General features: G+C 30.6%; 1 pseudogene; it reads left to right on the plus strand.

Moving 5' to 3' along the window:
* The first annotated feature begins 5,822 nt into the window (after positions 1 to 5,822).
* Positions 5,823 to 8,181, plus strand: LOC149566411 (uncharacterized; annotated as a pseudogene).
* The last annotated feature ends 1,244 nt before the right edge of the window (positions 8,182 to 9,425 follow it).

Here is a 9,425-nt window from a genome sequence, read left to right on the forward strand (position 1 = left end):
TATTAAAAAAATATCACAATAAATAGTACGAGTTATTGAAATTTTAGTTTTATGAAATAATTATATTTTTTTTAGTAATTGGATACTAACTAGTATAAAACATGTATTTAATAGACATTTCCAATTGAAAAAGTGTGAGACCATATATAACCTAGGTAGAATAATTTTATGAAGAGCATATGTTTGAAAAAAAATGTTATTTGATAGAAATACTCAAATTCAATTGTTTTGATAATTCAACCTAAAAGGTGACACAACTTTGTACTTTTACCCTCTTGTCAAGAACAAATATAGTGGTTTGTTTTGTGCAAGTCATTTTGTCATCAAAATATCTTTGACTATTGATTGTTGCTCTTTATTCAACTATCTTCACAAACTAAAATATTTGTCATTTCTTAGCAAGAATGAATGGCTTTTTCATCAAGAAAAGTAAGGAAGTAGTACTATGCATATTGATTTTTTTTGTTTTCATTGATTATATCAATTAGGATGTCATATTTCTCTATTTCATTTTTTTATGTTTTGGGCATTTTCATTGTCAAGGTCTATGCTGGTTTGTTGTCATTGCTAATTTCAATTGCAGCACTCTCAATGTCACCCCATTTATTATGTACTTAAGAGGTAAAAAAAAATTCTATATTTCTATGTAGTTTTTGTTTTCAGTAAATGTTGCACTCCATGTTTCATAGCCTTCTAACAATGATTTTTCGTTGTTTCTAAAAGGGACATAAATCATTAGTTTTTCTCTACAATAATTTTCTTTGTCAATGTATTGATTATATCCTACATAACATATGATATATGACTTTTCTCTTTTTTTTGTCTTCAATGGGTTCCTTGAGTAGAAAGTTGTATATTCAGCTAGTGACAGTTTATCTAAATCTTTTGATCGCTGTATTTACTTGTCTACTATAGAGGCATACATGATGTTCTCAGAGTCATCTTTCCCTTTTTCTAAAAGCTTAGAACTTTTCAACATAACAATTCTACTTTTAGGTGGTGAAGTATTGATGAAAATTATTTTTCTTGAGCTTTTGTGTAATGGTAATGAGATTGCGATATGAATTGCTTGCTAACTAGACATTTTCTGATAGTTTAACAAAGCATTTCCTAGTTTATGTATAAAGTACATTTTTCATTGTAAGCATAAGTACTTTATTTCCATATTTGGAAAAATGTAAGTGAGAATGTTTTATCTTGTTTGGTCAAAAGAGCTATAGTAGGTTGCAGCAACATATGCATCTAATATACATTGTGTTTATATATTTTCATACCATAATGGTGGTACTTTTCTAGCAAATACATTTATCCACATATCAGGTAGTTGCCTTTTTAGCAATAAAAACTTTCGTGTCAATGTTTCTTGCAACATAGAAATGTATTTTTCTTCTTCAAGATGAAATTCATGTAGGAATTTATCAAATGTAACATCCTATGTGTAGTGTTTATTTTGTAGTTCTTTAAAAATGAAAATTGCTCTATCCTTCATTGTAGGATCAACATTTGAAAAAGGCTCTCATATTGTTGTTTGTCTCATAGGAGGCAATGGAAAGCTAAATTGACAAGTAGGTATTTTTTACTTTTTGCATGTTTTTGTATGATGGTGTGTTTGCATTTTGACAAGATTGTCATCTAATAGTGTAGGGTCATAGGAAATGTATTTGTCAATAAAAAAATTCTATTTCAGTGTGTTTGGATTGTCCAAATATTGGTACATATTTTATCTAGAGCATGAAGTGTATGTGTTACTATCCTCAGTTTTGGAATACTATAATGGAAAAATAGTTAGAGACTTTGCCAAAGAGTTCGTGGTTTTTTGGCATCATCTTTCTAAATACATTGATCCTATGATTGAAATAGTGGCTACAAAGTATTGATTTTTTTCTAATTTGAAATTCTAATTCTTTCTCTTCTATAGGTTCATTTTCTTTATGTTGTGCATTTGATATATGTTGCAGTGCTTTACATAGTGGCTCCCAACAATGCTCAACACTTGTTACTATTATGAAGAAAGTTGGAGGCTGTAGTTGTCATATCATAGAAAATATATTATTTCTTTTGTTTTCTAAGTAATCTGGAGATGTTCATATAATTTTTAGTGATCTAAATCCTATTGGTGATTTTAGTGTTTTTTCTAGCTTTGTAGTGTTGCGTGCATCTTTTGCATATAGTTTTCACCTTTCAATTCATCTTTTGTTATACAAACCCATGCTAGTGAGGATATTGGACTGATAATAATCTTTATAAATTTAAAGAAAAAATTTGTTATATGTCTTGAAAAGTCATTTTCTTCATGCATGAGCTCTTACTTAACTATTTTTTGGTAGGTAAAATATTTTGTTATTTCTTTTGGTCGTGGAAATCCACAAAAAAGTGTTGGAAAATTCATTTCTTCTAAATAAGTATCTTGGAAAGTGTCTAGAGGTTTAAAACCTTTAGAAGGTGCAATTTCAAATATCGGTGTACCAAGATCTTTGATTGAATGTGATTCATTAAACCAATGAATAAGTGATTCAATTATAGGCTCTTGTTCATGGTTTGAAATAACATGATACATGTCTATTTTAATGTCTATGTCTATGTCACTGTCTATGGGTATGTGTAGGATCATGGTGTGCCAAAATGTGGCAATCCAAAAAATATGCAAGTTCTAAAATGCCTCAAAGCATTTCAAAATCTATTCTGACTTTTTTCCCACCCAATTTGATACAAAACCAAAATATTAACACCTTTATAAGGCCTAATACTACTTTGGCTACCAACCCTACATGGTCAACTTTAAAAATGTCCCAAAAATATTTTTTGGCCTATTCTTGTGTGTTTTTTACTTCAAACATGTGTCTAGGTTCTTTTCTTTTCACCCAAATTTGATGAAATGAAAAGGGTTTCTTAAGAATGTTCTTATATTTCCATAAATGTAATGTCTGTTAAATTATGAGTTTAGTAAGTAATTATTATTCATTTTCTAATCTAATAGAGTTACACATAAAGGGCTGATTGACACACTAATTGAAAAACAAATATAAATTTCAAATGGTAAAAGATTTTTGAAATCTAAAAGATGAGTCACATTATATACCTCTTCTACTATAAGGAAAATAAAATAAAAAATAAATTTTCTAAAGTTTTGAATTAGTTAAGATGGTCAGACATGAGAGTTTTTATTTATTTTGAAAACACTATAGTAGAAAATTCATGTTTAATTATTCATTTTGAATAAAAATACCCAAAACTATATGTCACATGTGGGCATGAGTATGCTACTTATATATAGAATCTTATTAAAAAAATATTATCTTTTAATTTTGATTAAGGTGGTTAGATATATGCCTACTTCTTTTTTTTTTTCTAAAAGTTTTGTATTATTGCATTAAAATTCAAAATTTTGACCAATCAATTTTTTATTTCTTCAGATAAGGCCTACTAGTTTGGAAACTAAAATCAATTTCCTGTAGATGATTCTCTCACAAATTTTTGATTGAAAGTTCATAACAAGTTTAAACTTCCATGTCAAGTTGACATGACCTTGATTTTTTGTTTTTTCATTGCCACTTAAGGGCATAGTTTGGTTGACCATGATACTGCACATACCCCTATGTGAATTTGTTGTTTCTTGCTCATAAGAATATCTTCCCAATCCTTATTTATTGCAATTTTTTCTTTAATGTACAATGGTTGTTTTGACAATATTGTAATAGTATTCATGACATGAGTAGGCCTTACATTTTCTTGAGCATATGTATTTTCATACTGTAACTTGCATTTTATTTTTACTACAATTGTTTGTGTCTTGTCTATATTTCTAGATAATGCTTTTTGTACTCTACCAAAGTCAACAAGGATATTAATGATTGTACTGTTCAACCCATATTATCCTCTTTTGTATCCTAGTTGTCTCACTTGTGCAAAAGAAATACGCAGTGACACAAGCTTTTCTTCAACATTTGTCAATTCATGGACAATATTTATTCATTTATTGCACCTTATGTTCCATGGTGTAGCAAAGATAGGGAATTTTTGAAGTACAATGGCATATATACATTGCCTGTAAACCATTTGGCCCATTTTTATTTTTTTATTATTGGTTTCAATAGAGAGCAAAGAGAAAGCATGAGAAAATGCATTGTTTATTATATAGATGTCTTTTTAGAATCATAAAATTTCTTATATGGTACATGTTTGATTAGGTATATCATTGATTTCTCATAGATATCACCTAACAGACTCGTTATTTGCATTATTTAGTACAACTGCATTTCCATGAGTTGGCATCAACTCTTTTATTCTTACTTTGTGAAATAAAAATATTGTCCTTGTTAAACATTTTGTTGATTTTTTTTGCATATTTTTACTAAAAATGTGATGATTGTTGGCCATGTTTATTGAGTACTTTTGCTTATTGCATATTGTTGCTTTTAGTTTTTTGCAATAAATGATGAACACTCAAACTTTTGGCAGGCATAGTTATATTGTTTTTAGATGTCGTGCTATGTTCAAAGAAAGGTTTTGTCATGTTCATTGCAAATCCCATTTCCTTACTTTTCTATAAATTGTGTTCATTCCCTTCTATTTGAAAAAATAGTTGTTTTTCTTGGAGCGACCCAACTTGACAATGACCTAAACTATTTTTGAAACAGATAAAGTTAACATTTTTTATTGGCTCTCTGTAATTGCAGTAGAGTTCAAATTTATGAAGAGGATTTGGTTTCCATTCATGTATACACATATGAAATATGCATGAAAGCCAAAGAAAACAAAATTCAGACCCTTCTATGTTGCTTTTAGCGTATGGAATTCTAATTTTGCAAACCAACATTTGTATTTGTGACATAAATTTATTATTTGACTTTGTAGATTGCCTATACATATTAAAGAAATCCACTAAAAAAAAATTTCACTATTACTGCATTGGCCAATGACTATGCTACATATAGTCACAAGGCAATTACGTCAAACCTACTATTGGCCAAGAACACTATAGCAACAAACATGCTTTCGCCACAAGTAGAAGAAAATTTAGGGATTCACTCTAGACCAAATCTTGCAAATTCTTCTACACTTATGTTCCATGGATTTGCTATATTGCAAGGAAAAATTGAAAGTTTTGATTGCATAATTTGCATTTGACTGTATGTGGTCACCTTTGAGAAGATAGGTTCATAATGCCTATCCAATGGATTCAAATCATGGAAAATGGTTGATATTTTAGAATGAGGTGCCTTTTTATTGAAGTTCAAGTATAATTTATTTTGTGTCAATGACCAAAGGCATATGGGTATGTCTAACTAGAGAGATAACCAATGAATACAAAATGTGTCTCCCTAAAGGCTAGATTTGCCAAGTGTGTTAACTTCAATTGCTAATAACCTCATTCTTCAGAAGTAGATGCCTTTGTCACCTACTCTATACAAATCCCAAAGGATTGAAGGGTGCAACTCATGTTGAGATGAGTTTAAAGCTATAAGACAACCATTGGAAAGGAAATGTAAGAAATGGTCCACAAGACCATTTTGGAGTTTAGTAGATGTATAGCAATAATGTAGCAATACTTGTAATGTATCAAACAAGCAATCGCCGATGTTAAAGTTAAATGAGTTTATTTGAAAGAAATGTACATTGTCAAGAACATTGTTGATTGATATATTTTGTAAGTTTTCATTACCTTTATATCTCTCTACTGTAATTGGATTTTCTTATCCCTCTCTTAATGTACTTGAATCACTTGGAAATGTATTATTCATTTGATGCATGTAGGCAAAAATGTAACTATAATAGAAATATTTTTAGTATATCCATAATAAGTATTTTGAGAGAAGTATAATATGGGTACATGTCATAAATATGTAGCAATACCTTAAGTTTTGTAAGGCATAACTTTGGTGCAATACTCTGATTTATGTAACACCAGATAGTACCAATTGCAACTAACCTTGAAAAGTTAATAAGAAGAATTCCTGCAGTGTATTTGAGTTCCTAGAACACATTGGAAAATGCATAACATAATAGGAAATCATATGATTGTTTGTAATGAAGAATTCAAATTGATATAAATTTACTAAAATAATTGAGAAAGTAACAATTAGTAGATTGATTATGCTATATGATTTCTAGAAATTACTGAGTCATAATTATTAGAAAAACTTAAACTACTTAGTTTTTGCCAATAACAAAATATTTTCATTATCAGATTTTCAGAAAATGGGAAGAGTTCATAAAGAGATTTACACATAGTGCAAACTAGGATGGCCATGACTATCTAGAAGAGCAATGGTGACTAATTTAATAAAGAATTAAATTTAGTTAAAAAGTGAACAACACAAACTTTGTAACTTGTAATAGTTTGTTTTCTAAAACTGAACTTTTAAACTGTCATAATCTAAAGACCCACGGGGCATGATAAGATATTTGTAGATCATTACAAAATCAAATTCATAGACACTTTAAAAACCCATTTTCTTATGTGCACTCTAAAAACAACTAAAAACAATATCAATAAAATCATATACTGAAGAGTACTAAATTTCGTAGTGCATATTAACATATATAATATATAAATATAAATATAAATATAGTTATCCATGTATATTTTTATTCTTCTCATCTCTATCCTTATGAAATGGCTACAGTTAATTGAAGAGTAAGAAAAAGTAATTGGAAAGAAGATTGGTATTTGGAAGTTATATAGACATTATCTGAAACTGTATAAGCCACATGTTCCTTTGAATGACATTAACTATTTTTCTTTTCTGGTTGTTTAATGCAGAGTTCGAAGGTAACTCTACATGTCAATTTCTTTGTGTAAAATAATTCTTTATAGGGACATGTTACAGTTGTCTGAATGATTGTCCATGTAATAAATGATTTAATATTTACATAATCTGAAATGTTCGGTCAGCAATTCAGCAAAAATAAAGACTGTGACACAATGAAATATTTATTTATTTTGTATTAAATCTTTTCATGTTCTTAAATTTTGAGGAAGTGTGGAAGAGGGGCTAGTTTGGCCTAGCAATTGAAACTTGCCTTTATACTTAACTATAAAGCTAATTGCTTCCTGACTGTGCAGTTTCATTAACTAATTTACCCACAAATCCCTTAAATATATTAAACAAAATGTTAGAGAGCTAGTTACTGAAATAGGATTTCTTCTTCTGACAAAATGAAGGTCAATATCCATATTTTTACCACTAAAGTGAGATCATTAAGAATTATTGTCTGATTTGGTATATTAACAACTTAACATGCATCTCAAAAAACTAGTCTAAAATGAAGTTTTAATAATTAAAGAGTGGTATTATAATTTTTCTATTTCTATTATGAACACACAACTCCACATGTTCATCAGGAAACCCTACACACCAGAGGTCAAAAACCCTCAAAAATAAATACACACTGATTATCTGTTGTTATTTTTAGTGTTTGTGGGATATGTTGGCCTCCTTGATAGGGGAGACGGAGGGTTTGAATTTCAAGAACCTCAAACAATTGCAGTAGAAAAACCTAATTCTGTGTTGTTGGAGAAATTGGAGTCTCAAGCAGCAAAGAAATTTGAATCCAAGGAACATTCTTTAGAATTGACAATTGATGAGAAGAATCACGAGTTAAGGAAGAAGGAGACCACCATTGCTGAAAAAGAAAATTTTATCGAAGAAAATTCAAAAACTATTAGGTCACTACAAAATGATATTCAAGCAATTCAGGAAAAAGGAGTAGGTGATTATGAAGCAGAGGTAACAAAGGCCAATGCAAGGATTGGTGAACTGGAGAGACAGGTTGACGAAATCAAGAATCTGTAAGTTAGCAAGAATCTGAGAGAAGCTGAGAGCAGAGCAAGAGAACTTTGTATAAAGTATGAAAAGCTACAAAAGGATGTTGCTGAGTAAAAGACGCGGGTGCAAAAGGCTAAGAAGGCATTCAAGCTTGCTTAAAGCTCAAGCAGAAGTTAAGCTGAAGGTAGAAGAGATGATTAAGGTACATGGAGCATGGTTACCGCCTTGGCTTGTAGTTCATTTCGGTAAATTTCAGGCATTCCTTACATCATTAGCTGCCATGACATGTGCCGCTGCCTTCACTGTCCCTAGCAGTTTCAATTTGGAGAGTCCTACAAAAGAGAATGAAGGGAGCCCTGCTCCTAACCCTAGTCATCTACATGATGATCAGAGGACCCCTCGTTTCTTTTAAGCTCTTCATTATTTTTGACTTCGGAGCCTTTTTTCTCGCCCTCTTTGTTTGTGTAATGTGGGAGATGTGCTCATAGCTCACCACAAGGGACAAGATGTTGTTGTTCATGACTATCAATAGTTTGGTTGTTTGTTGTAGCCTTGTCTTCACCTCTAATGGGTTTATGGCCGCAGTCTATGCCATGCTTGCATGTAAGGTTAAAACCTTTTCTTGGGAAGTCTTATTGTAATTACTTTGTGTGGTGTGTGAAAAAATTACATTATTGCAGTCATGGACTATTAATCTCCTATCTTAAAAGACTATTTAACTATTGAAAATAAATTCATAGTTTAATATCCAAAAATATCACAACTGTAACTTCACCAATAAAATAGTGAAAGAAATTCATAACACAATAAACACAATATTTTCGAACAAATTGTCTCTAGAAAAAACTCTAAGGGAAAACTAGTTCTACAAATGAGGAATTATATTAAACTTCAGCAAATCAAGAGATACAAAATTCCTTGCCTCTCGCTGGTAGAACTCTGACAAACTTCTAATTTCTCCCATTGATATTCCCCACTGCTATTCCCATGCTAACACTGCGCCCTTGCTAACACTGCAAGACAATTTTTTATCACTATAAATGCTCCTACAAAACTTATCTTTCCAAATGACCCAATGACCCCTTTTTATACTACTCTATTGGAAAACCACGACTAATATTAAATCAAACCAACAGCTGAGATTAAGACAACTCAATAGCCAATAATAGAATTGGTTGCAAGGTGCCAAAAAGGAAATCACTAAATTAGTAAATAATTATCGTTACATAACAACCGTTTACTAATTCTTGGCAAGTGGACAAATAGTTGTCCAAACTACCCATAACTAATGCTACTATTTTCAGGTAAGGATGAACAACTGTCCAAGCTACCCATAAATACTACTACTATTTATAGGTCAGAAATAACAGCTTTTCAACTACCAATAATTAACACTCCCTCTTAGTGAGGAATTTGTTCTGCATGAAACCCATCTTATCTCTGAAGAAGATATATTTGGCCTTCCACAAAGCCTTTTTCAAAATGTATGCTACCTACTCTTCTATAGGTATGTATTGTAGCTGAACAATACCTCATTGTACACAATCACTAATGAAGTGATACCTGATATCTATATGTTTAGACTTATCATGAAACACTAGATTCTCAAACAACTTGATGTGACTCTAATTATCACAATGTATCATAGTAGTCTCA

This window comes from Cupressus sempervirens, chromosome 3, assembly GCF_028749045.1.
Source record: "Cupressus sempervirens isolate cs-2001-9-10 chromosome 3, ASM2874904v1, whole genome shotgun sequence".
Classification (NCBI taxonomy): Eukaryota; Viridiplantae; Streptophyta; class Pinopsida; order Cupressales; family Cupressaceae; genus Cupressus; species Cupressus sempervirens.